The sequence below is a fragment of the Cyanistes caeruleus genome, chromosome 16 (genome assembly GCF_971803275.1).
Source record: "Cyanistes caeruleus chromosome 16, bCyaCae1.hap1.1, whole genome shotgun sequence".
Taxonomy (NCBI): Eukaryota; Metazoa; Chordata; class Aves; order Passeriformes; family Paridae; genus Cyanistes; species Cyanistes caeruleus.
This window is the reverse complement of record NC_141716.1, coordinates 12,873,927-12,900,550: the sequence shown is the minus strand read 5'-3', so window position 1 is coordinate 12,900,550 and position 26,624 is coordinate 12,873,927. Positions and strand designations below refer to the sequence as shown.

The 26,624-nt window shown below is 51.8% G+C and overlaps 1 protein-coding gene across 8 annotated transcripts in view; it reads right to left on the bottom strand.

Moving 5' to 3' along the window:
- The window catches only part of RALY (RALY heterogeneous nuclear ribonucleoprotein), a 111,569-nt gene that overhangs the window by 50,334 nt on the left and 34,611 nt on the right, over positions 1-26,624 (bottom strand). For 4 of the 8 annotated variants that reach the window (XM_086853576.1, XM_086853575.1, XM_086853579.1 and 1 more), the window contains exon 2: positions 22,097-22,175. The exons of 3 other annotated variants lie outside the window; for them this stretch is intronic. The gene's annotated coding sequence lies outside the window, so the exon portion shown is untranslated. Of the gene's footprint in view, positions 1-11,942; positions 11,999-12,942; positions 12,987-22,096; positions 22,176-26,624 lie in introns of those variants that run through there. One more of the 8 variants, XM_086853578.1, reaches the window with a different exon arrangement.

Sequence of the window (26,624 nt, the reverse complement as noted above, 5' to 3'; positions counted from 1 at the left end):
GTGTGGTCTCAGTGATCCTCCACCTCCAAACACATCAGAAATATTCCTCAGGAGCAAAGACGGCAACCAGAGATGCTGATTAGACCGAGAAACTAATAAAGAAAACCTTTCACAGATCACAAAGGCTGTGACTCAGAGGCAAAGCTAAGCTTTAGGATTATTCCACTTAGAGCTTCAGAAGAAGATTCAATTAAATGACAGCCTGCCCTGAGTGCCCCTTTGCAGGGATGCAATGGGCACACCAGGGATGGGCACAGCCTGGTGTGATTTGGGAAGAAGAGCAGGAAGGAAAAGTGTCCAGGGAGGGCAGATAGGAGATGCAGGACCCAGAGCAAATATTGGAGCAGCTGGAACAAACCAGCTGCAGGAGGCAATTTAAAATAGGGAATTATGAGATAGGCAAGGAGAGTCCAGAAAAACAAATTCCAGAAATGGATTCCTTTCAAAAGAGAGGGGGAGACAGGGCCAGCAGCAATTGGTGCCCATCAGGGTGAGCAGCACAGCCTGAGCTGTGAATCTCACTGATGTGAGCAGCACTGGGGAGCAGAAAGCTGCAGAGTTGATGCACTGGCAAAAATCCTCAGGGATTTGGCCCCAGTGCCCTCGTGGGCTGCTGGCCTGGGCCTGAGAGAAACAAGGCACAAACCCAGAGGAGTGACCCACCTGCAAACACCTCCCTGAGTCGCTGCCTTGGAGGTCTCCCACTGCCCAGACTGAGAGTTCTGTGCCATCCTCTGCTAATCCAGCTCCCCTCTGGCCTGGGACAGCTCATTTTGGGAACATTCCTTTGCCTCCTTCCTGCAGGGCAGGCTCAGCAAACAGCACAGAGCTCTCAGACCTCCTGTCCTCTGCTCTCCTGCCTGGCTGGTTTCCCTCAGCAAGGAAAACTTCATCAGGAGCTGATGGAAAAGCAGCGTGGGCAGGAGCAGCACGTGGCAGGCAGGTTGCTGCACTCTGGCTGCAGATCCACACCCCAGAACTGCCCAGGTGGGACCCATCAGGTTCACCAGGTGCTCAGTTCTGGAAACCCGGCTGTCCCTCCATGCCAGACAGATGAAAAACACATTGGTATCCAGAGGGAGGCTCCTTGTTATGCAAATAAATGAAACAGTCTACAAAATTAAAAAATAAGGTGACAAAACCAAGAGGCTACTCAAGCATCCAAGACAAAATCCGTGCTGGCCATTATCTGCTGCCTGCTAAATGGCCAGGCAGTCTTTATTAACCAACAACTGCAGCAGCAAACTCCAGTGACTGCAGAGCTCAGGAGCTAAAATAAATCTCAGAGACTTCCCAGGCAAGGCAGTGGAAACACCAGGGTCTGCAGCAATCTGGGATGCCTGGGAAGAGCAGGGGAAGGCCATTCAGAAATTGTCTGGGCAAGCTGTAACTACACTGAGCAGATCACCTCAGGTTAGCAAAGTTGGAGTCAATACCCAAGCCTTCAGATTTAGACTTTCAATCAAGTGCTTAATTAACAGAGCCTAGAAAAGCAGGGTTCTGCAATTTAATGAGACACTCAACGCAGAGCTAAGTGCTTCAGATATCCAAGCTTTCAAAAAACACGAGAGAGCAATAAAAAAAAGTGAAGACTATGCAAATATAACCCCTCTCTGGGTCGACTGCAAGGTTTGCTGCAAAGAAATGAGGATGCATCATTGCTGGAATGGCTCTGAGACAGTGTCAGGAATCTTCATTAAGGGGCTTGATCCTCAATGGCTTCAGCTTCTCTGAGTTGAGGAGGATATCCCAGATTTCCACCTGCTATAGGGAGAGCTGCTGAACTCCTCCTGCAGTTCACTCTCCTGGGTTCTTCACCTGTATGGACCAAGCTGGAAGATCCTGGAAGTGGCCAGCAGCTGTGGTGGGGATTCCTGCAAAGTTTCACCAAACTGAGTCCCTTTAGGAATCTCCTTCTCCCCTGCATGATCTGACAGGAGAATCAGAAAGAAAATGCCCAAGCAGAAGTGGAGGTGCCCTCAGTGAAGGGAGTCACGTCAGGAAGGCACCAAGAGCAAGGCTTGGAGAAACCAGCTTCAGATCCATGTGATCCCTGTGTGCACCTGCCTTTGTCCTGGCCCTGAGCTGGCCTTGCCAAAAAGGGTTAATGGGGCACATCTGCAGAGTTTGGGGAGGCAGCAGATCAGACACCTGGCTGAGAATGGCTCTGTGCTGGGTCACACTGCTGCTCTGAAGGCTGATGGCTGTGACTGTGTGGTGAACCACAGAAGGAATCCCAGGATGGTTTGGGTTGGAGGAATCTTAAAGCTCATCCAGTGCTACCCCTGCCACGGCAGGGACACCTTCCAGTGTCCCAGGCTGCTCCCAGCCCTGTCCAGCCTGGCCTTGGGCACTTCCAGGGATCCAGGGGCAGCCCCAGCTGCTCTGGGCACCCTGTGCCAGGGCCTGCCCACCCTCACAGGGAACAATTCCTGCCCAATATCCCATCCAGCCCTGCCCTCTGGCACTGGGAGCCATTCCCTGTGTCCTGTCCCTCCATCCCTTGTCCCCAGTCCCTCTCCAGCTCTCCTGGAGCCCCTTTTGGGGGGGATCCCCTGGCAGGGGCTCTGAGGTCTCTCTGGAGCTTTCTCCTCTCCAGGTGAGCACCCCCAGCCCTCCCAGCCTGGCTCAGAGCAGAGATCCTAAATCCCAGGCTCTGGGGCTTCCTGCTTGACAAGGATCCACAGGGGACTCTGTGGAGGGTGAGGTCCAGGGCATGGGTCAGACTCTAAACTCAGGGCTTGGCTGCACTTTTGCACTTCTGATTTGAAAACCGAGATGCTCAATTCAAGATCAAAATTCTACAGATTAAAAAAATATATATAAAGTACAGGAAGCAGCCCCTAAGGTGATTCAGGGCTGGAAGAAAATGCTTGACAAAGGGAAAATTAAAGACTTTGTTCTGTTTAGCTTATCAAAAGGGCTATGGGAAGGTGATGTGATTACTGTGTGTAAGAACCTTCATCTGCAGACAATACCGGATACCAAAGGGCTCTTTAATCAAAAGGGTAAAGACAGAACAGGAATAAATGGCTTCAAGCTGAAGCCCAACCAATTCAAATGAGATAAAGGGCACAAATTATAGCAGGGAAATGATTAACCACTGGCACGAGTGACAAGGGGGGCAGGAGAGTCTGACTGTTGACATCTTAACTGCATTTCTGTCTGAGAGAGACACTTTAATCACACACAGGTTCCCAGGCTCAGGGCTGGGTTGGACTGGGAGTGAGCACCAGGAGCCACAAAAAAACTCAGGAATGACAGCAATGGGATGATCCCAACACCTCCCAGACCCTCCAGGCTTCTCCTTAAGGAAATGCATCCACTGGCAGGGATCCTCCCACTGGTCAGAGGCAGCAGGTTAACCCTGATCTCATGGGAGATGCCAGCCTGCTGTGGGATGCTCCTGGGGAGCACAGATTTGGGAATCCATGCACAGCCCACCCCCTCTATGAGCTCTAGCTCACATAGATTCATATGATTCTGATTCTGTGTCACCTTTGCAGAAGCAGCTGTAAGACCCTGCCTGTCTGTGTAAAACAGCAGCACCAGGTGAAATGTTTTATTTGCTCCCTTAAATCACAGCTCTGCCTTTTTTTACACTGCTCTAAACACCAGCTCCAGCTCCATTATTTCCCACATTTCACACCCAGAGAATATATTCTGGCAATTCCCCCTGGTTCTGGTTTTTAAGCACAGAGAACAATTACACTCAACTGCACTGGTAAGGCAGCGTTAATGAGGCTCATCCACACTTTACTGACAGCAGCTGCTGCACAAATCCCTGCGTTGATGCTGGAGCTGCAGGGGTGCGACCCCCCCTGGAATTCAGCTGGAATTCGGCTGGAATCCTTCCTTGGATGGGAGCTCTGCCCCAGGGCTTCTCCTCTCAGCACCAGCAGCTCTGGGGGTCCCTGGCTGGAGCTCTGAGCAGGCACCCCCTGTCCAGCACAGAATCATGGAATCATTGTGGAAAAGGGATCTGAGCCCATCGAGTCCACCCACCCACCCAGCAGCACCGTGTCCTAATTCAGGTCCCCAAGTGTCACAGCCACACACCTTTTCAATCCCTCCAGGAACTCCATCCCTGCTCTGGGATGTGCCAGTGCCAAGCCTTTCCATGAAGGAATTTTCCTTGCTGCAGCCCTGGCTGAGGCACTGCACAGCCCCAGGGATGGCACAGGTGATGGCTCTGCACTGCCAGGGAGCCCCAGTTGGGATTGTTTGGTATCCTGGGGTTCTCCCCTCTACAGACAGTTCCAGGGGTGATATCCAGGTCATTTCTCAGGAGCTGAGGGAAGAGGAGGATGTATTTTCCCTGATCCCCAAGGACACCCAGCACCCACGTGGCTCTGGGTGGGCCTGGCAGCCCAGCCCTGAGCTGGTGGGGCACACACAGGCTGCTCTCCCAGCCCAGGACTCCTTCCTGCTGGTGGCAGATGTGTCCACATCCCTGGGAATGCACTGCTGGAGTCACTGCTCCCACAGTATTTACCTGCAGGCTGCCAAGTGCTCCTCCACTGAGCAAATATTTGTGTGCTCCACCCTGCCAGCCTCCCTGGCTGGGAGCAGCATCCTCGGGAGAGGGATGGAGGGGGAGCTGTGTGGCTGAGGCTGCTCCTCCTCTGCCAGAGCCCCAGAAAAGGCCTTTCCCACAGGTGGGGCAAGGGGATGTGCCCAGGGACACCTCAGGGTGCCTGCCTGGGGGAAACTGAGGCTGCTCCCTTCTGCCACGGGGCTGGTCCTGAATCCTGCTGGGATAACCCCAAACCCAGCCCTGAGCAGAGGACACAGCTAACATCCAGTAACTCCCTGCTGGAAGAGCCCAGCTCAAGGTGAGAGGCTTAAGAAGTCTTTCTATGGACATGATCCATGAGACCTCCTGGGCAAGGCTCTGTTTGGCTCCTTGAAGCAGGAGACAGCAGGTTTGGGGGAGATCCAGCCTTTCCAGAGGGCAGCAATGGGATCCATCCCTTTTCCCTGTGTCTGGGAATGCTCCTGCCCATTCCTGCTGATCCCTGCCTGGGGTTGGAGCTGCCAGAGCTGCTGGGCTTGGGCATCACAGGCTGCCCCACATCAGGCTCCTGCCCTGCCAGAGGCATGAAAACTTGTATTTGGAGTCCAGGGAAAACTCCAGCTCAGCCAACCCAGAGATCAAGCAATTAATGCTAATTGGGAGGGGAAAATTGGGAGTGGCTGAGCAGAAAGGCTTTTGGGCCAGGGACTGGCACTGAGGATGGAGGGGACAGGGTGAACCATCCCTGTCAGGGAACCAAGGCAAACATTTTCAGCACCTTAAGGAGGACATCTGGTGAGCTGTGAGCTGCCCAGGTGCTGAGCCCTGGTTGTGTTTCATCTCAGGAAAGGCTGGATATGGCATTCAAGGATGCAGGTTTATTCAGGAATCCAAGTTTATGCCTTGTGTGCCAATTTGTCACCCTTATCTCCAGCAGCCCACGCTGCTCTGGAGGGGCTTGGAAGCAAATATTACCCTTGAGGAAATGGCACGTGCTGGGAAAAGAGACCATGAGGCTTCCCTGGAATGGAATTCTCAGGTGTCTGGGAGAGGGACAGAGTACCTGCAGCAGGGACTGGGGTTCTGCTGAGGAATCCTCTCTCTCCTATCAGAAAATACCCCCTGACAGTGCTGGAGAGCAGCTGGAAAGGGAGGGAAAAGGGTTTGCCATGAAATCACAAAGCTTACACAAAAATGTATCAACTCTAACCCCTTTTTTTTAGATTAAAACTCAAAGTTATAATTCACTGTTCCTCAGTAAAGGTTACAGCTTTCATTCTTCCTATTAGAAGCATGACAACTCCAAAATGAAAAACTTTCTAAGACAATTGCCCCAGCCCTGGCAGTGTCCAAGGCCAGGTTGGATGGGGCTTGGAGCAGCCTGGGATAGTGGAAGGTGTCCCTGCCATGGCAGAGGGTGGCACTGGATGAGCTTTGAAGTCCCTTCCAACCCAAATATTCCATGGTCCCATGACCTTTGAGGTCTCTCTCAACCTAAACCACTCTGTGATTTTATGATTCTATGTCAATTTGCACTGCAAAAGTAATTTTTAACCAAAAAACTTGAATTAAAGCTCACCCTTTTAATTTTTCTTCTACAGAACAAAATCCCCAATGCTATCACTGTGGAGAGCTATGAAATCTATAAAAAGTGGCCTTCCCATCAAATTCTGTGATCATGGCATTATTGATGTATCCCCACTCCACAGGACTTCCCTGCAAAGAGCCTGAAAAATTCTGATTATCGAGAGCATTGTCAGCAAACTGCCAAGAGCTTCACTATTTGCTGTGCTGCTCCCCGTGATAAATAAATAAAACAACTGCTTTGCCCTTTATAGCATTGATTAGATCTGGGTAAAACAAACAGAAAGGGAAAAAAAAAAAATCACAGGAGGGACTTAGAGCTGCTCCTCAACTCAGTCTCAGGCCGGGGGAGGAGTTCCTGTTAACTGTGTTGTTTGCAAGGTGCTGATGTGGGTGAGGATTTCAGGGATCCTGATTTTCAGAGCTCCTGAGCTGCTCTGCCCCCCAACACCCAGCCAGAGGCAGGAATAGCCTGAAGGAGCAGGAAAATGGGGGGTCCAAAGAGGAAATCGGGTCCACAAGCTTCAAACCCTTTTCCAGTGAGGTTCAAGAGCAGCATCCTGGCGCAGACCTCTCCTTCCATCACCGCTTTGCAGGGAGCCTGGTGGCCTCTCCCACGCTGGCCGTGGTGCAGGAACACAGGGAGGGCTGAAACTTGAACCTTTCCTACAGGGTGAGCAACCTACAGGGTGTCCTGAGCAGCTGGGGCTGCCCCTGGATCCCTGGCAGTGTCCAAGGCCAGGCTGGATGGGGCTTGGAGCAGCCTGGGACAGTGGAAGTGTCCCTGCCATGGCACTGGATGATCTGAAAGATCCCTTCCAACCCAAACCCTTCCAGAGTCTGTAATTCTGCCCTGCTCCAACACCATCGTTCCTTGTGCAGTTCCAAGCAGGGTCAGGGCCCAGGGGGGCTGCAAAGCTTGGGCTGGGCTGGGGTGGCTCTGTCCTGCTGGAGCTGCAAGGCCAGGTGAGCATGAGGGTGTCCAAGGCAGCATCAGCCTCACTGCCAGCAGGGCAGGAGATGGTGACAAGCTGGGGACAGGGATGGCAGACACCTGAGCTCCCATCACACCTCCCTGAGCACAGGGATGCTTTAGGGTGGGGTGCACTGCAGGCAGGATCTGCCAAACCCCAGGGCACACAGGAGGCTCTCAGGGGGAGACACAAGGAGGCAACAGCCTGCAGAGGGACCATGAGATCCAGGTCTCCATCCCCGCTCACCTTCCCTCGGCTCTCCCTGACTGCTTCCACACATCCCCTCATTTCAGTGCCATCCATCCCTTCAGCACCCCCTTCTCCTGCTCTCTGATGGGAAATGATGGCACCAGACAGCCCCCATCCCCTTCTCCACAACAAAATCCTGTGCCAAATCCCAATTCATCCAGTCAGTAACAGCAGAGCCTTTCTCAGTCCGAATGCTGATCTTTAATCTCCAGAGGTTTCTGCCACCTGGAGTTCAGGCTCCACTTCTAATTGCTGGTTAGAATTAGCAAATCTGCCTGCAACAGCAAGTTCCCAGTGGTGCTTTCCCAAGGGCTTTGTGGGAATGACACTGGCATCACATTCCCTCCCAGCCCTGTCCAGCCTGGCCTTGGGCACTTCCAGGGATCCAGGGGCAGCCACAGCTGCTCTGGGCACCCTGTGCCAGGGCCTGCCCACCCTCACAGGGAACAATTCCTTCCCAATATCCCATCTCAATCTACCCTCTGTAAGCTAAAAACCTTTAGGAGAATCCCAAATTTTATTTTCCGTTTGCAGCCAGAAACTTCCTCTGGCCCAGGGGGCTCGCCCCACATTCCAGAAGGGAATGTGGAATAGGACTGAGCCAGCAGATCCTCTGCTTTTTCTTTTTGGGTCCCCAAACTTTCTGTTGCTCTCTGTCCATCCCACCTCCCTCCCTGCCAAGAGCAATCCCTTGGATAGAGCTCCTTGTTACCCTGCATTTTATGGAATATAGATCTGCTTTCTCCCCAGCTCTGAGCTTTGCTGACTCAGAGGAAAGGGATCTTTAATGATCCCCTAGATAGCTGCATTTTTCTTACCTAAGTGCTCACAAATTGCATCCTACAACCAATTAAACAGACAGTCTCTCATTTTTTCACAACAAACATAATTTGTAATTCTGAAATGTCAATAAAAAGTCCTTCCTTTCTTTTTCTATTCCACGGCATTTGCAACTCAGCTCGGTAATTTTGGAGTCAATAATTAAAAAAAAAGGGGAAATTAGGGTATTAATTGAGAATCAAGTTACTTTATAGAATATATTCTGTATTTATCCACTGTCTGCTCTGCCCAGACTGCTCCCACCACATGGAATGCTGCTCCATCATCACAGCTGGGGTTTTTAGAGCAGCCCATCCTTCCTGCCAGCCTTTCCTCTCAGCTGGGCTCCTGAAACACCAGACAAGTGATGGATCTGTACAGGGCTAAGGGATGATAAACCCTGGAGGGATGAGCAGGATTTACCTTGAACTAAGCTGTGTTTGCTTTTGGAACCAGGTGGGGAAAACCAGCCTGGTCACTGTGGAGAATTACAGTGAGAGAAGGGGAAAAAATGGATTTTCTGAAAATGTTATTGTCCACCATGACCACAATGGTTTCATTTTATAAATGATATGTTTTGTATCCTGCTGAATGTTCTAGGTAATTCCTAGAACTGGAAAATTGAAGTGGCCCAACAGAAAGTAGGTTTTTGGTACTAAGATAGCTGTGGTGTAGTTACCAGCCCAAATCACACTTCAGACATCCCAGGCAACCTTTTCCCTGCCCTGGGAAAGGGTCTGGATATGGGATCCCTGAGCCAAGCAGGGTCCCCACACTCTGGGGAGGCTCAGGACCCCACTGTGACCATGGGGATGTGGCCCTGTCTCACACCAGGGAAGGGAGAGGATGGTGAGGGAAGAAGGATCTGGAGGACGATGGAGGAACAGGGAGTGAGTCCCCCTAATCCTGCAGACACAACCCAAACCAGCTCCCTCGGCCCTGTCCCTCCTCCTGCCTCTTCCCCTGCAGCCTGACACTTATGGGAGCAGGATGCTGCTCCCTCTCTGCCTTTCCCAGCCACATCCATGGACAGGAGACATTCTGGATGTGCCACACTGGGCAGATTCAGCCGCAGCCAGCGCTCACACACGAGCCCAGGCACGGAGACAACGCACTCTGCTTCCCCAGCTCTCCCTTGGAGGGATCTTCCCGCTATCAGGAGGGATATTTCTGATCCCAGAGTGCTAATGCAGCCTGGCTTTAGATGGATTGGCAGCTCACCACCTGCAGTATTAAGACTTCCATCAGCTGGCTCGTCACACAAAGAGCAGCGTCTCTATCAAATCCTAATACCTGGTGATTCTGCAAGTTTGGGATTAATACCAAGGATAAGGAGGAAATGCAAGTCAGCTGAATGCAGGGGATGTTATCCCAGTTTGGGAACAGCTCCTCTGCACCAGCACAGCAGCCCTGGCACTCAGTGCACACAGAGGATGCAGAGGATGAAGGCACAGAAGCACCAACATCCTGTGGGACTGCAGGACCACTGCAGGCACTCTGGAAAATTCTGCAAGTGAAATGAGGCTAAGCAGAGCACGGGCAATGAGGGACAGGGGAAGTTCACACGTGGGAAGGTCTCACTGAGCCCACCACAAGTGGTTTCAGGTGCAGTAGTGCCCTGCTTCTGTAGCATGAAGCATCATCACTTCAAGGGAGGGGATTCTGAGCTCAGGTCAGCTCAGAGCTGCCACCAGCCCAGCGTGAGAAGGAAATGGAGCTGTTGGAACAAGTGGCAAGGAGGCCATGGAGATGCTCCAGGGGCTGGAGCCCCTCTGCTCTGGAGCCAGGCTGGAGAGGAAAAGGCTCCAGAGAGAGCCTTTTAGGCTCAGAGCCCCAGCCAGAGCCTAAAGAGGCTCCAGGAGAGCTGGAGAGGGACTGGGGACAAGGGATGGAGGGACAGGACACAGGGAATGGCTCCCAGTGCCAGAGAGTGGGTTGGATGGGGTATTGGGCAGGAATTGTTCCTTGGCAGGGTGGGCAGGCCCTGGCACAGGGTGCCCAGAGCAGCTGGGGCTGCCCCTGGATCCCTGGAAGTGTCCAAGGCCAGGCTGGATGGGGCTTGGAGCAGCCTGGGACAGTGGAAGGTGTCCCTGCCATGGCAGGGGGAGGAACTGGATGAGGTTTAAGGGCCTTTCCAAAACCATTCATGATTCCATGGCTCCACACTCACAGACCTCGGGCACCCTTGGAGCTGCAGCACCAGTCCCAGAGAGGCTTTCAGGGTAGAGGGACTCTGGGATCAGCCCTTAGGACACTCCCTGATCCCCCAAGCTCTGGAGGGGCTCCCAGGAAGGGCCAGAGGCAGGAGCTCCATCTCCCTTCAGGAATGGTTTCCAGTGCAGCCCTCATGACACAGGACACTTCTCCTTCCCTGTGAGGTGCTGTGCTGGCCCCAAAGCGTCCAGGGACACTTCACCAGTGTGCAGGAGGAGCTGAGAGCAGCTGGGTCCTGAGGCCAGGCCTGGGACATCCCTCCCTGGATGCAGCCTTGGGAGTCTGGAGGGCAGGATGGAAAGGGCAGCAGGGAGCAGCTGGGCTTTCTGCTGAGATTCCATCGCTGTTGGTAGGAGATGGTGAAGGACTTTCCTGCCACACGTGGCTCTGGGATGGAGCTCCTGATCTATGGACCACAGTTCACCAAGGAAAGAGCTCTGAAGAAAACTGCTCAAGAGGAAGAAATGGCAGTGCTGTAGAGAAAAGCTCAGGGAACCATTCTCTGGGGTCATTTCTCTTAGAAAAACTGCCCTGTAGAGTGACAGAACAGCTCTTAACTGAGCACCAGGAGCTCTGCAGCTGGCTCTGAGCGGGATGAGAGCCTCGTCCTCCAGGCTCATGGAACCACAGAATCATTGGAAAAGCCCTTTAGGATCCCTGAGTCCCACCACTAACCCATTGGCACTGCCAAGCCCAGCACCAACCCAAGTCCCCAGGGACATTTTTTGAACACCCCCAGGGATGGGGATTCCACCACTGCCCTGTTCCAATGTCTGACCAGCCTTTCAGGGAAGGAGTATTCCCAATATCCAACCTAAACCTCCTCTGATGAGATTGAGGCCATTTCCTCTTGTCCTGTTGTTCCCTGGGAGCAGAGCCTGTCCCCCCCGGCTGTCCCCTCCTGGCAGGGATTGTGCAGAGCCAGAAGGGCCCCCTGAGCCTCCTTTTCTCCAGACTGAGCCCCTTTCCAGCTCCCTCAGGAATTCTCCAGCCCTCTCCAGCTCCATTCCCTTCCCTGGACACACTTCCCATGCTGAGTGTGCCCATGAGCTGTACCTGTACCTGTGGGAATTCCTTCACCACAGAGTCCTAGAGCCAAAATTCAGCCGAGTTTTAGACTGCCCATCCACCCCCCAGCAGCTCCAATGAACGCTGCTACTCCGTGTCCAGCCCTCAATTCCTCCCTGCATCACTCAGGAGGCACCACCCAGGCACCAGCACCCTACAGGAGGAAGGTTCTTCCCCAAATCTCCTTGCAGATGGGTCTCAGCAGAATTTCCACAGCCAGGGAAGGCAAGTGCAGCTTCTTCCACCCCTCTCAGTGCATCACTGAGTCCATCAAACCTGGACCCCCCAGCACTATAAACTCCAGCATTTATCCTCTGCTTGTGAGCAAGGGAAAGAAAAAGTTCACTGGAAGACTTGCCTGGGTCCAGATCAAAAACTCTCCATCCCTTTCACACTTTTTCCTCAAATTACAAAATAATATCGCCTGATTTTACAGCTCTGCAGATTTCATGTGCCACAAAGCAGCATCTATGTGTGCTCCCAATTTCTGCTTGGGTTTGGCTTGGAGCATCTCTTACCTGCCTGTTTTTATTTACAAGTACAAAGGCAAAGCTCCAGCGCAGCTTTCCACCCCCTGCAAACAGAGATATTGGTGTTTATTTATAGCTCCTTGTTTGCAGAGAGCCCATGGAGAGGGGGAAGAGGTGTCATTCCCAGGGGAAGGCAGATGGATTGAATCAATCACCACACTGAGGGGCCTGGGGTGTTTCACAAAAGAACCACAATTCACAATAGAAGATAAATTATCCAAACAGATCCAAACACATCCTTGTCTGTCAGCTACTGTCTCCATACAATCTTCACAAAACACAGAGCAGGATCCCCTCTTTGAAGTCTATCATTAAAGTGCAGCTTTCCTCTCCAGTTTTTGAGTTTGCTCAAGTTGGGAGTCTCACTTTGAACCTCAAACTGTGTCACTGGCTGATCCCCAAATGGTTTCCAGCTTCTTTAAAGGTTTCCTTTGACAGCTGGGAAACAAATCCTCCCCCAAGTGCTGCAAAGTGCTCTGCCATGCACTGCTTGAAGGGTTTGGCTTGGAGGGACCTTAAATCTTATCCCATTTCACCCCTACCATGGGCAGGGACATCTTCCAGTGTCCCAGGCTGCTCCAAGCCCTGTCCAGCCTGGCCTTGGGCACTGCCAGGGATCCAGGGGCAGCCCCAGCTGCTCTGGGCACCCTGTGCCAGGGCCTGCCCACCCTCACAGGGAAGAATTCCTGCCCAATATCCTGTCCATCCTTGCCCTCCTTAAGCTTAAAGCCCTTCCCCCTTCTCCTGTCACACCACACCTTTGTAAAAAGTAAGGCAAGGTAAGGATGGATATCATGGGGGCTGTTCCTACATGAAAAAAGGATATTTCTGTAGCTGGAGGCAGAGGGAGAAGGGAGCTGGTCTCCTTTGCTCGTGCATTGATAAAAATGGTCAATGATGGACAAGGAGAGCTTCTTAATTTGGAAAAAGGGTCAGCACCTCCCAGACACCCACAGATTTCCCTGACAGCATCAGGGAACTGACCTACCTTCAGGAGTTATAGGGTGATCCCACCTGCAGTGTTAAACCCAGCTGAAGAGGGAAGAATGGGAAATAGGGAGAATGAGGAAAAGAATAAAAAAGAGATAATAGAATAAAATCAGTGGAATGAGCAAGTTCCCATGTTTCCCACACACCTCTGCTGAGTGCCTAGCCAGCTCCTCCAGGCCATCCTACAGTTCCCACATGTTATTCCCTCACCAGATCTAACCACACCAATACCCCAGCGTGGAACTCCAGGTATTTATAACCAACCACCAACTTTAAACCAACGATGGTCCCTTGGTGCCTCTGAGATCCTCTAAGCTCTCCATGATCCATGCAGTGCCTCATTTTCCATTTGCTGATAATATCCCAGGGCTCTTACACTCAAGGAATTACCAGTTTGATGCCGTGGGAGTCAGGAGGTGAAATGATGGAATCAGGGAATATCCTGAGCTGGGAGGGACCCCCAGGATCCCCCAGCCCAGCCCTGGCCCTGCCCAGACCCCCCAACAACCCCACCCTGGGCATCCCTGGCAGCGCTGTCCAAACGCTCCTGGAGCTCTGGCAGCCTCGGGGCCGTGCCCATTCCCTGGGGAGCCTGGGCAGTGCCAGCACCTCTGGGGAAGAACCTTGCCCTGATATCCAAAGGACACAATATATTCAACCACATCCACTGCCAGAGCCAGCTGCAGCCCTACCCTGCTCCTCCATCAGACAGAACCAGCTCAGCTACACAAGACCCCATGGAAATGAAAATCCCATATATGAGCACAGCTCTAACCAAAGTATTTTTTAGCAGGAACAGGGAACTGTGTAGATTCCCACTCTTTTGAGCCTCAGCCTGCTGTGTTTTGTGCCTGATCTACAGGGGAGCAGGTAATAGCTCATGATCTTGCCTTGCTGTGTGTTTTTAACAAACACATGGCTCCCATCCTCTGACCCCTTTTTCCCACTTGTGGTCTCAACTTGTAAATCACATGGCCACAAATGACAAAACAACCTGAATATCTGCAGTAATGTGCTTTCCAAAGCCATCCTGGTAATGGCAGGGACTGCTCTGTAAGTAAATGGACCATTTATGGTGGCAAATAAAAGCCCTCAATTCCTCAGAGCCATGGAGCAAAGCAGGGGTTCCCTCTTTGTCTGAGCTCTGGGGAGCTGGGCTGTGGCAGCCACAGGGCAGCTAAAAGACAGAAGAAAAGTCATTTATTCCCTCTTCCACAATTTCCTCACTGTTTAAATGCAGACCAGGAAAAAGCTTCAGAGCAGCAGGAGAGCTGAGCTGGGAGCAGCCAGGGCTCCCCGGGGCAGGTTCAGCTGCACATCCTCATCTCCAGGATCATGGCAGGAATAAAGAGCTGCTGGGGACACAGAGCTCCCTCCTTGTTCAGAGCTGGAACCAAGCAAAGCCCAGCCCAGCCCCTGGAACACCTCCCTGCCTGCAGGAACCTCAGCACACAAGCTACACCAGGTCATGGCCATCAATCCCTTCCATCTGGATGAGACTCACTGGGAAAGGAGCTTTTTCCTTATCACAGCAATGGGATGGGAATTACCCAGAGCCAATTTTGGGACATTTGGGGTGGAAGCCAAACCCCAGCAAAGGAGGGGGTCCAACATGCAGCAATCCCAGCCTTGTTGGGCCAGGAATTACAATACAGCAAATGGGGGGGAAAACTCATCCAAGCAATTCTGAGTTGGGAGGGAAGGGTGGGAGATGATGCTGGCAAGCACAGGGTGAAATCAAACTGGAGAAATCAATAATGAAAGAGGACAGAGGGGGGGCAAGGGACACAGGAAGGGATAAATTAAAGGCTTGCCCAGGTGTTGTGATGGCCAGTGAGCAATAAATTAAATCAAAAAGGGCAACAGGGACGAGTGAAAAATTAATTAAAAGGAAGGGAGGCATAACCAAGGCATAAAACATGGGTGCTCCCGGAAGGATTAGAGGAGTCAGGCAGTGAAGAGGCTTTGGGAAGTGGAACAGGAGCCAAGGCAGAGGCTGTAAAGGCTGTGACTGCATGGGAGGGTCAGGTAAACAATACAGATGCATTTCCAGACTCTGAGAAGCAGGAAAGCCTCGGGGAAGGAAAGTCTCCTGCAGGAGGAGGTGCTGGCATAGCAAACTCCACTCCTTGGCTTTTGCAGCCAAAATGCAGCAGGGTATTGAGTCCCCTGCCCCTCTGCAGGGTGGGCAGAGGGGGCAATTCCCTGGCTGTGTGCAGGGGTGTCTGCACAGACACAGGGGAGGGGTGAGGGGTGACTGGAGCTGGCTGCCCCCAGGGCTCCCCCTGAAGCCATCCCTGCAGGAATCCCCCAGCTCCTGAGCAGAATCCACCGGCCCTGGCTGCCACAGCCCAGCCCAGCCCATCTGTGGGGTGACCCCACTGCCTCCTGCAGCCTGGGGGGACGGGCAGGACGTGGCTGAGGCCGCAGGACAAGCACAGCCCCACTCCCACATCCCTGCTGGGTCCCATCAGGGCTGGAGCGCACAGGGGACACCAGCACTTCCCTCCAGCACTGTCCTTGGACACTGGAACTGCTCCTTGGAACGCAGGAGTGCCACGAGCTGGGAGCTGGAGAGGGGCTGGGTGGACAGAGAACAGCTCAGGGACCTCACTCGAGCATGGCAGGAGCAGAACTTGCCTGAAGTCCCATCTGTGTCCCGTGTCCATCAGCCAGGAGCTGCACGGGCCAGCCCAAAGCCTGGTGATCCATTCCCTGCATCACCTGGGACACTGGAAGGTGTTCCTGCCCGTGGCAGGGGTGGAACAAGAGGAGCTTTAAGCTCCCTTCCAACCTAAACCATTCTGGGATTCTGTGAAATGATTACAGGAATATTTTCAGGCCCTTCAAGCCACAGGGGAAAAGAAAGAATCGGCCAAGTCTGGCTCACACCTGCCTTTAAAGCAGCTTTCTTTGAAATGAACAGGCTGCCTCAGTGCTAAGAAGATTATAAACAGAGACACCTCTGCCAGAGGAGGGAAGAAGGAATAATAAAGGCGTTCAAAGCTATGACAAGAAGATGGGGAAAAATAAAAAAAAAGAATGCAGCAGACTTTTTGGATCTAGCAGGAGGAGCACAAGGAGGATCAAGGCACAGACAGTGACAGGCAGAGCTGGACAAGGAACAGACTCAGAACATCTCTGTGGGGCTGAGCCACCCAGCCCAGAAGAAGCACAAGGACTTTCCCAGGGGACACTGAGCAGGCAGGGAAGGCTGGCAGGGAAAGTAGGGCAAGAAATGATGGATAATTAACAACATCAGAAAAAGCTCAGTGGCCCACAAACCTCTCCCTGCCCTGACAAACTTCTCCTTGATCAGAACTGTGGGAAGGTTTATTGCACCCCACTCCTACAGGCTCAGGGAAGCTGTGATATAAAGAGAGGGGAAAAGGGGGGATTTCTTCTGGCTCTCCACAACTCTGAGCTCTGCTCCCAGGGAACAAGGGACAGGACAAGAGGAAACGGCCTCAAGTTGTGCCAGGGGGGATTCAGATTGGATATTGGGGAAAATTTATACATTAAAAGGCTGGTCAGGCATTGGAAGAAGCTGCCCAGGGCAGTGGTGGAGTCACCATCCATGGAAGAATCCAAAAAACACGTGGGTGTGGCACCTGGGGACATGGTTAGCGATGGTCCCAGCAGTGCTGGGTTAAGGGTTGGACTCCATGGTCTCGGAGCTCCTTTCCACCTGTAATGATTCCAAGATTCTGAGGAGATACCCCCTGGGAGGTGAACAGGGTGCAGATGTCCTGATTCCCCACAGCACAGCAAACCCAGGCTCGTAGGGAAAGATGTGGGGGAATGAAACAAGGTTTGATTTCAAGGCTTTTTCCCATTACAACAGGAAAAACAGGCAAGAGACTGAGGCTGCCAGGGTCCCTTCGTGTCCCTCTCGGGGAAGGGGGGCCAGCCTCACTGATCCACTGACCCTGTCTTTCCAATGCAACCTCCACCCTCAGGAGGAAATTAAAAAAAAAGGATTTTAGCAGAAAAGAACCCCAACAGTCTACCTCAGACAGCTCATCCCAAACACAGGGGCCGTGGCATCATCTCCCATGCTCTGCCCAACCTCTCCAGCCAGCACTGGGTCCCTTATGTTTCACCACATCTTTTGTCACAGCACTGCCTGTGAAAGGCCAGCGCCCCAGGGAAGCAGCACATTTGATGATTAAATGGCAAAATAAGCAATGTTTTGGTTTGTTTCCTGAAATCTCCAGTTCAGGCTGAGCTGGAAGCAAATCTCAGGCCTGGATTCCTAGAGATGAAGGACTGTGGCCACCTCACTGTTTATCTTTTCTGCATTTCTTGCTAACCCCTATTTGTCTCCTTAAAAAAATCCCTAAAACCCATGCTCACATGTCACATTTGATGCATCTGCCAAGGCCAGAGCCGTCATACCCCATCCAGCACACGTCAGTGCAGCCTTGTAAGGGGAAGCTGAGAAAAGACGTGCAGGGAGATCTATTTTTGTACTTTCATTTTAAGGCACCCCCTTGATTTCCTCCTTTCTGACTCACATTCCAGCTCCAGAAGTGAGGACAAAGCTGCACCCAGTCAGGAGAGGACATTCTGTCAATATTTTCATCCAAAGTTTTAGCACAGGCACAGCAGAAGAAGGGATTCGTGCCATCATCTGCCTGGTGTTTGCACAAGCAGTTATTTGGGAAAAGATTTCACATTTTCCATCCATGCACAACCTTAATCTGAATTAACCTCCAAGTCTTGAGAGGTTCTGAGAAACAGATGATTTCAAAAAGGAAATGCAGGAATGAAAAAAGGAAACCAAAAATCCCTCAGTTGGACGATTTAAATCAACATCATATTTCAGTGAGATCGAGATTTGCAGAAAACTGACTGCTCATTAAGAATCACTTGCTCAGCTCTTAAAAGAATCAAACATTTGGGTTGATCACAGAAAACCAGCTCAGCTCTAGAGATGAATCAGTGGCATAGGAAGGTGCTTTCTAACCCACGGCTTTCTTGGAGTGTGACAGCTTTGCCTGAATGTGCAGGTTAACAATTACACACGTGCTCGAGTTTCTGCTGCTTCTCCAGGTTTTACATCCCCAAGCAGGTGAGGTGCAACGCACTGGATCATGTTTGCTGTGACAACTGGTGTTTGAGGGATCAAACATGATTCTGTTGATCTTCTGTTCAGCCTTACAGCCCTTAAATAACACCCCACACACTCTGCTCTTCCCAGATTGCAGGTGACAGCTGAGCCACACAGCCTTCCACTCTCAGACTGCACCGTCAAGGTCCTGAGCAGAGGGTCCTGTCCTGCATCACCTGGCAGAGCTGAGAGCTTCAGGCAGTTCATTTGCTTATTGAAAAGCTCAGGTAAGCCCAGGGATGGAGCCATGAGGGTGTTTATAAAGGGTAAATTAGCAGCTCCATCCAGCAGTGTCCAGCTCGGAAGGTTCCAGTGTCAAGAGTGGCAGCTCGGTGTGTCAGGATTTGGCTGTCACTGGAAAACCTGATCCTTGCTGGGACTGCCTGGGTCCCCACTCCCAGCCAGCCCAGCTCAGCTCCCACAGGCACTGGGAGGGGATGGCTCCATCCCTGAGAACTTCAGAGCTGGACAACACCAGGGGCTGAGCCTGCAGACCCCGCTCCTGCTGTGTGCAAACACTGAATGATCATCCCCCAGTCATCCTCAACCAAAACAACCTCTCATGCTGGCAGTGTCCAGGGCTGGGATGGACGGGGCTTGGAGCACTCTGGGATGGTGGAAAGTGTCCCTGCCCATGGCAGGGGTGGGACTGGATGGGCTTTAATGTCCTTTCCAATCCCAAAGGATTCTGTGCTTTGCTTTCACTACAGACTGTGTGCCAAGAACATCCCCAAACTCCTCTGCTTCCCTGCAGAGTGGTCAGGGACTGGGGTCTCTGTGTGAGGAAACCTCTCCTCCCAGCCTGCCTTTGCCAGGTGGGCTCCACAGCCCATTCCCATGGGACAGGAGTGAGCCTGCTCCAGACCCTTGGGAACATGCTCCAGCCAACCACTCCCAAGTACTGCACCTGCCATGAGATCATTCCCAGCACAGACAAGGGCAATCCTTCCTGGGAGCCTACTTACAACATGAGTTTTAACTTTGAATTATTTTTTTTTGGTGTCTTTGAATTTTTTTTTACAGCAGATAAAGACTGGGGAGAGTGCATTCAGTGGGAATTTCTGCTTGTGCCCTCCTCAGCCTGCTTTCTGATGGTTCACAACTCCTGTGGAGCCTCTGGAATGAGCTCCAACCTGAGGGATCCAACCACCCATTCCCTGGCAGAGGCACCTCAGGCACAGGGGAACTCAGTCCTAGAGTTTGGCATTTTTAGGCTCGACCATGAGCCCTGTGAGGGTCCCTGGACACTGCAGCCCCTCCCAGCTCCTGCCCCCACCGGGTTCCAGGATCTGCAACCTCCTCCTGACCCGGTGTTCTCTAAATTAAGAAGCTGTTACATCCCTTCCTTCCTTGGCCCACGGGGTGCTAAGAAGGTCACCACAGATCGTAGCTTAAAGGGCCGCCAGTGCCCCCCTAATCCTGGCCAGACAGAACTGCCCGGGCTGATAACGACCTGAGCAGGTGATTAGAGCCTGGATTTATCTGTGCTCAGAGCCCTGGTGGCCCCCTGCACCCCAGGCTTTTCTGAGATATGCAGAAAATTTCAGCCATCCTGTTTTTGCTGAGACACCCAAGGATGCTCCTCCTGTCCTCTCATTATGGGGCACTCCCAGACAATCCTGCAAGGATGGACTCAATAACAGCTATTTCCAACACTTCCCCTGCATTCCTGGAATAATGGGCATTTTCATCAGCCTTCCCTGTTCTTCAGTCACTCTCTGTGTTCTTCTCTAACTGCCTGAATGACAGATATTTCCCCACTGAAATATTTCCCAAGGAACAGGGAGCTCAGCAGCTCCTTCTGGAATCTGCTTTTATTCTGTGTGCCACCAGAAAGTGCAGGGAAAAGTGAAAAATGAAAGAGCAAATAATCAGCCAGCAGTGTTCAGGGGCTCAGGAGTCCTGAGATAGGGAAGAACTTGCTGGATAAATGACAATTCCCTCCACTTACAGGACATAACTTGTACAAAAAGAAAGGTCCACACTTCAAAGCTCTACTGAATATGCCAAGAGCCAAAACAAAACTTGGAAAAAATTCTGGCAGCGTTCTTTGTAAAAATATCCTCAATAGTAGAAATCCAGTAAATGGTAAAAATAGTAAAAATGTTTCTTCAGTGCTGCTGAATCCCACAATTTCATTTGCTGAGTTAAATCCTGGTCTATGGAATTAGGGTATAGTGGCTGTCTTAGTCAATGCAGGAAAGGGTTTTTTAGTCAGGTCATTTATTCAATCTACCCATGTACCAGAATATTTTGAGTCAAAATATCCTCACTACCACCACAGGCAGGTACATTGAGCTGGAACAGAAAATGGTTACAGACAAATCTGATCAAACCAAAGTTCCCTTTCTCCCTCAACTGCCTCATTTTGATTTGAAGAAGTTCAGGTGAATCTTTTCCCTGCTGCTATTTGGAGTTTCCTGGATTAGATTTCCAAATAAGATCCTTATTTACTGTGTGTGGTATCTCTGGGGGTTCATCACACAGCAGCAGAGCTCCTACCTCTGTGATAAGAAGTTTTATCTCATCACATTTGTTTTTTCTCTCTTCTATGTAATATCCAAAGCAAAACTCCAACTGTGATATCAATTAAAACACAAGTTCTGCAAACCCTGCTGAACTGGAAACTGAGAACCCCTGGATCCCTGGAAGTGCCCATGGCCAGGCTGGACAGGGCTTGGAGTGACCAGGAATAGTGGAAGGTGTCCCTGCCCATGGCAGGAGCTGGCACTGGATGGTTTTTAAGGTCCCTTCCTTACCCACTCTGTTAATCTGTAATTTCTGCTTTCCTCCATCTGCCCAGGAACTGAAAGAGAAAATCCACTGCTGAAAACTACACTGCTGCATCCTCCTGCCATGAGCTGAGCACAGAACGAGGACACCCTGAAATCCTCACCCTCTCTGAAGCAAACTCCAGGTTTCACTGCTCTGAAGTCCTGCTAATCCATTCTTCCCACAAGGAAACTCCCAGCAGAGCAGGCAGAGCCCTCCCAGCTCCAGCCCTCCCTGACCTCAGGGCTCAGGAAGCACAGCAAGTTTCCAACAGCCACAGCCATTCCCAGGCCAGCATTTCCCAACCCTCAGGTCATGCCACCACTGGACCTGATCCCTAAATCCTTCCCCATCTCTCCAGAAAACCTCTGCGTCACAGAGGTGATTTCAGCTCAGCCCCCCTGGCCAAGCTAGGTCTGGGGGATGTTAAAACTTCCTAAATTGTGGCCTGAGGACACCCTGCACCCTTTTTGGGGATGGGGAACTCCTCTGTCCCGACCTAAAGCACTGACAAACACGGCCCCAACGAGGAAATACCATGGGACATGTTTCCTCCCAGCCCAGCCAGAGGCTGCTGTTCCCCCTGTCAGAGACAGCTCCAGAGGTGTGACCAAACCCTGGCTCCCCCCAGCCCCACAGCACCTCTGCCTGCCCCAAACACTGCATTCCCCCGGGGCAGCACTGGGACGTGCCCAGCAGAGTGAGGAGCAGGGCTCAGCTCCAGGTGACTCACAAGTCACACTCACTCCCACCTCCACCAACTGCAAACAGAACTTTTAGGAGCAACACAAGCAATGGATATTGCCCAAACCCGTGTCCAGAGCAACCCACAGGGTGTAATCACAGTCACAGAGCCACAGAATGAGGCTGGGAAAGACCTTTGAGATCATCCAGCCCAAGCCAGCACCACCTTGTCACCCAGACCACGGCACTGAGTGCCACATCCAGACTTTCCCTGAACACCTCCAGGGATGGTGACTCCAGCATCTGCCTGGGTTAAAGTGATCCCAGCTCCATCCCCAGCAGCACCAGGGGCAGGTTCTCAGCAAATCCATCGACCTCTGGCTCCCTGAACACCCCCACTAGGCCAGAGTGAGGGGAAATCAGCCTCTCCCAGCAGGCTCCCATGGGAGGAATCCTCAGACTGAGCCCAGAACCAAGGTACCCGTAGAGTTCATCTCCTGCCCCAGATCCCACTGCTGTGTGCCCCACAGGGAAGCACAAGGATCTCTCCCAGCACCCCAAGAGCACAGACACAGTCACTCACCAGGGCTGCCTGGGCTCTGGGGCTTTGTCACTCTCCCCGTTCCCGGAGCGGGAGCAGCTCCTCTCTGTGGTTCTTCACCCTGCAGGAACCAGGACATGGAGGGAGGGTAAGCAGATAATCCACGACTTTCTGTGAGGGTGTGCAGTGCTGGGAAGCAAAGCTGCTGCTGTCTGCAAGGATCAGAGCTGGGACTTTCTGAGCTAAGACTCTGAGCTGCTTAGCACGGAGCTGGAAGCAGAGCAGACAGAGGTGGTTGTGTTCCCAGGGCTGAGCACTGGGGAGGTGGTTCAGGCTGGCTCAGGCATCAGAAATCCCACAAAAACTGCTCCATCAGGCGAATGCTGGCAGAGGACAAGGATAGAGGCAGGAATTCTTGGTCAGGATGGCTCAGGGAAAAAACAGAGTTTCTTCAAAGTGAAATATCCCACAGTAAAACTTTTCCACAGTTTTGTTTATTTATTTAATATTTGGAAAATGTGCTTTTGAAACTCAAGATTTTGCTTTGGGTTAGGCCAGCTTGAAACTATTCCTTGATGAAACGGAAATGTTCTGCTTTAAGTCAGTTCCTCTATGTCCCCTGAGATGCTCCAAATCCTCCTGGAACTTTAAATTAAGGGGCTTTTCCTTTTCCCTGCCATGGCTGAGATACCTGCCCAGCATGAGAGATGTGCCAGGACATAACCAGGATTCAGAAGTGGAAGCTGCAGGGATTTTTAAGGCATTTTTTGGCTGAGTCACCCAGAAGCTCCTGGTGCAGTGGGGTTGGTCCAGACAGGGTGTGCAGGGAAGCTCCTGGGGAGGGTGCAGGGCACAGATTCTCAGCTCTTTGTGCCCCCAAGGATGTTAAATTAAGCCTGGGTGAGGTCTAAGAAGTTGACTGATAACCTGGAGTGGAAGCAGCAAAAAGGTGCCACAGGAAAACCTCACCAAGAACAACATCAAGGGAGCTGAAAAAAGGCCACCTTCCACTGTCCCAGGCTGCTCCAAGCCCTGTCCAGCCTGGCCTTGGACACTTCCAGGGATCCAGGGGTAGCCAGAGGGATCCAGAGGATCCAGAGGCACCCTGTGCCAGGGCCTCAGCACCCTCCCAGGGAGGATTCCCTTCCCAGTCTCTGAATCTGCTCTCCTTCAGTTCAAGGCCATTCCGTGCTCTCACACTGAATTCCCCTTTCCTCTGCGACTCCTATGGAATCCAGGCAGCAAAAGCAGCTGAGCCCAGCCCTTGCAAGGCTGGACTGGATCCACTGAGTGCCCCATCCCACAATTTTTGCAGAATCACTTCAACCCACAATGCAGAAGTGCTCTGCCAAAACACAGCATCTTTTGAAGGAAGTAACTGCATTAAATGTGCTGCTTTATTTCCACTCTGGGCTCCCCAAGCCTCTCCCTTCTCTCCCTGAACGATAACGGGCATAAAAATTAAACAGAAGTTCTCCAAGAGCGAAGGAAATGTGCTGAAAAGTAATAAATCACGGGGCTGGATGGCATTCTGAGGGAGCAGGAGGAGGGGAGAAGGGATGGAACAGTGCAGATCCTGACTAAGATATATCACAGACCCTTAAAAAGGCAGGACTGGTCCCCAGGCAGGGACTCTGCACCCTGGGCTCAGTGTGGATGGAGCAGCAAAGGGAGCACACCCAGCACAGCTGAGGGGTTGGAATGTGGTGTCCAGGCTCCCACCAGGCTCAGATCACAGCCAGTGTCACCCCAGCACCTCACCTGCACCCCCTCCTCACCTGGGGATGGACACCCTGACAGAAACACCTCCTCATTTCCCAAAAGCCACAATTCCCATTGCTGACTGCTGAGGGCAGAGGACCTGCAAACAGACGGGGTTTGGGGGGGATTTCCCAAAACTGCCCTTCCTGCTCAGCCAAAAAGCCCTGCAGGATGGCCAGGGCTGCTCCTCTCCCTTCCCAGGGCTGTCCCACTGACACCAGGATCAGCTGGGGACTCCAGGAAAAGGGAAGAGTCAAAGTGAAGCCCAGTGCTGGAGCAGGATCCAGACATCTCCCAGCATCCCACACAGAATGCTCTCACATCTGACCTGGGATCCTGACATCAGAACTTCCAATCCCCTGAAACACTCCCAGGGCATCACACACAAGCCCAGTGTTCTGCAAACACCAGGAATCAGCACTGATTTTATTTCCAGCAAACAAGATCACCTTTAATTTCACAGGCACCTCCCACTTCATTAAAGAGTCTGCTCTCCAGGGATTTGCTCCTCAACTGGGGCAGGAAATGAAAAGACACAAGAAGCCATTTAATTGGGGATAAAGATCCATCTTTGCAGTGTCTATCATAATGATGTGTCATTTCAAAACAAGTGTGGAGCAGGTGTGAGATGGCACCAGCCCTGGATGTGCATAAAAAGGGCTGACAGCAGCAGCGTGTCTCAGAGATAATCAGGTGGTGCAGCCTCAAAACTCCTGCCCCCTCTGAGTTCTCTCTCGCTCTCTCCACTCAAACTTCTCTGCAAAATTGTCTTTTGAAATGGGTGAAAAGAAATGGCATCTCAAGGAAGCCAAGGGGTTTGAGAGGAAGAGAATGGCCCTTGAAATGGTCCCAGCAATGGTCCTGGAAACTGTGGGGCAGGGCTGGTGCTGGTGTTGAGGATGGAGAAGGGAAAATCATCAGCACAGCCAAGGTTCAGGTGACCAGAGCTGTCCTGAAATCCAACCTCAAGCTCCCCTGCCACAGCTCCAGCCATTCCCTGACCAAGTGACATCAGGGTGCTGATGTCTGCCTGGGGAGCTGAGGTGGGACAGCTTTCTGCCTTCCCTCAGGTCTCCCAGCCCCTCTCTCCACGCTCCAGCACCACGAGGAGCGACGTGATAAATCACTTTAATACCGAGGGTTTCAGATGGCCTGCAGGGAGCAGAGTCAAAGAACTGCAAGGAGAGCTTATGGGTATGTTCTGCTTCTTGTTCAAGGGAAAGGGAAACCTGCAGTTCATCTTTTGAGCTGCTGGGGAGTCTCTACAGAATTCAAGGCAGCTCAGCTGGCTCAGGCCTGCCCCAAACAGCTTCCACAGATGAGGCTTTTCCTTCTGAAGAAGCCCCAAATCAGAATCCTCACGTGTGTCCCTCTGTGCTGAGAACTCCTCCAGCTTTCCATGGGAGCTGGGAGCTTGGATCTGATTGTGCCCCAGCCTCTCCTGGGCATAAAACCAGGGGGTGAGCATGACCCCAGAGCACTGGGAGACACTGGAGAGACTGGCTGGAAACCTGGAGAAACCAAACCATCTGACTTCACCCAAAGGCAGAGTGGCTCAGCTGGAAGTGTGAGAGTTCCTCCTGACACACCAGAGCAGAGGTCTCTGCCCTTTGTGCTTCTCCAGATGTTATCTGTAACACCATGGATTTATTTAAATCTATTTTTCTAACAAGAACCTTTTCTGCACCTCCTCTCATGGGAGACAAAATAGGGAGGAACCTCATTTAATTATTGCACTTTAATTAACTGCCTGTTTTGCCAAAGCTCTGCTCCTGTATTCTGATGCAAAGTCACAGCCTTTCACTGTAAGCAATACCTCAGTTTGGCTTCAGTCTTAACTGGTGTTTAAATGTCCTGTTTTCTCCCCTGTGGATCCATACTGACAGAATCCCAGTGTGGTCTGGGTTGGAAGGAACCTTGAAGATCATCTTGTTCCAATTCCCTGCCATGGGCAGGCTGCTGATCCTTCAATTATCACTTCTCTGCTCATCTCACCTTGGGCTGGGTTTCTTTAGCCACTGAGCACATCAGACACTTTTCCTGACCGAGCTTTTGGGCCAGGATGCTGCTCAGGGAGTGTGCTGGCAGCTGGCTCTGCTCCCACCTCTCTCCCACACTGTCCTGCTGCAGGAGCTGCAGGCTGGGAGCAGGATGTGCCTTGAATGAGGCAAACAGCAGCAACTTCTGCAACAGAGACAGGAAACCCTAAACCACATCCCAGGCCAGGATGGGAGCAGGGATAGGGTTTTCTGTTTCACTTCAAGGGGCAGACACAGATCCCCATCGTCCCTAATTTTATATCTTGACATCTTTACCTTCTGCCTGTAAATTCTCTGCTGCTGTCAGAAGGTCACCAGGCCAGTTGGAAAGGCATTTTTCACACCCTGGCTGATCCAGAGGCACCTGGCTGCCTCCTTCCACTGGCAAAATGCTGACAACAAAACTAATTAGTGGGCAGCAGGACTGTGGCTGGGTGACAGCACTGGCCTTTACTGTACCAGCCAAAAATTCAAGGGATTCAGAAGCAGCTTCTGGCTCTTCCCCAGGCTCCTTTTGTGACCTTGGCCTCCAGCTCTGTGCTCTACCCACTGAGGCTGATAACACTTTCCAGATGTGGCCATGAATTTATGGTGAGGAAATAATTCAGTAGTATGGACACAAAGGTCTGTTTAGAAAAAAAATATGACTTGGTTAAGTGTCGCCCTGAGAATCAGACCTTTCAATATTGTTTTCATAATTTCCAGCCCCTTTCCCAGGAAAGTAACTATAAACACAGGTGTTTATACATTCCATTAAAGATTTGCCTTTT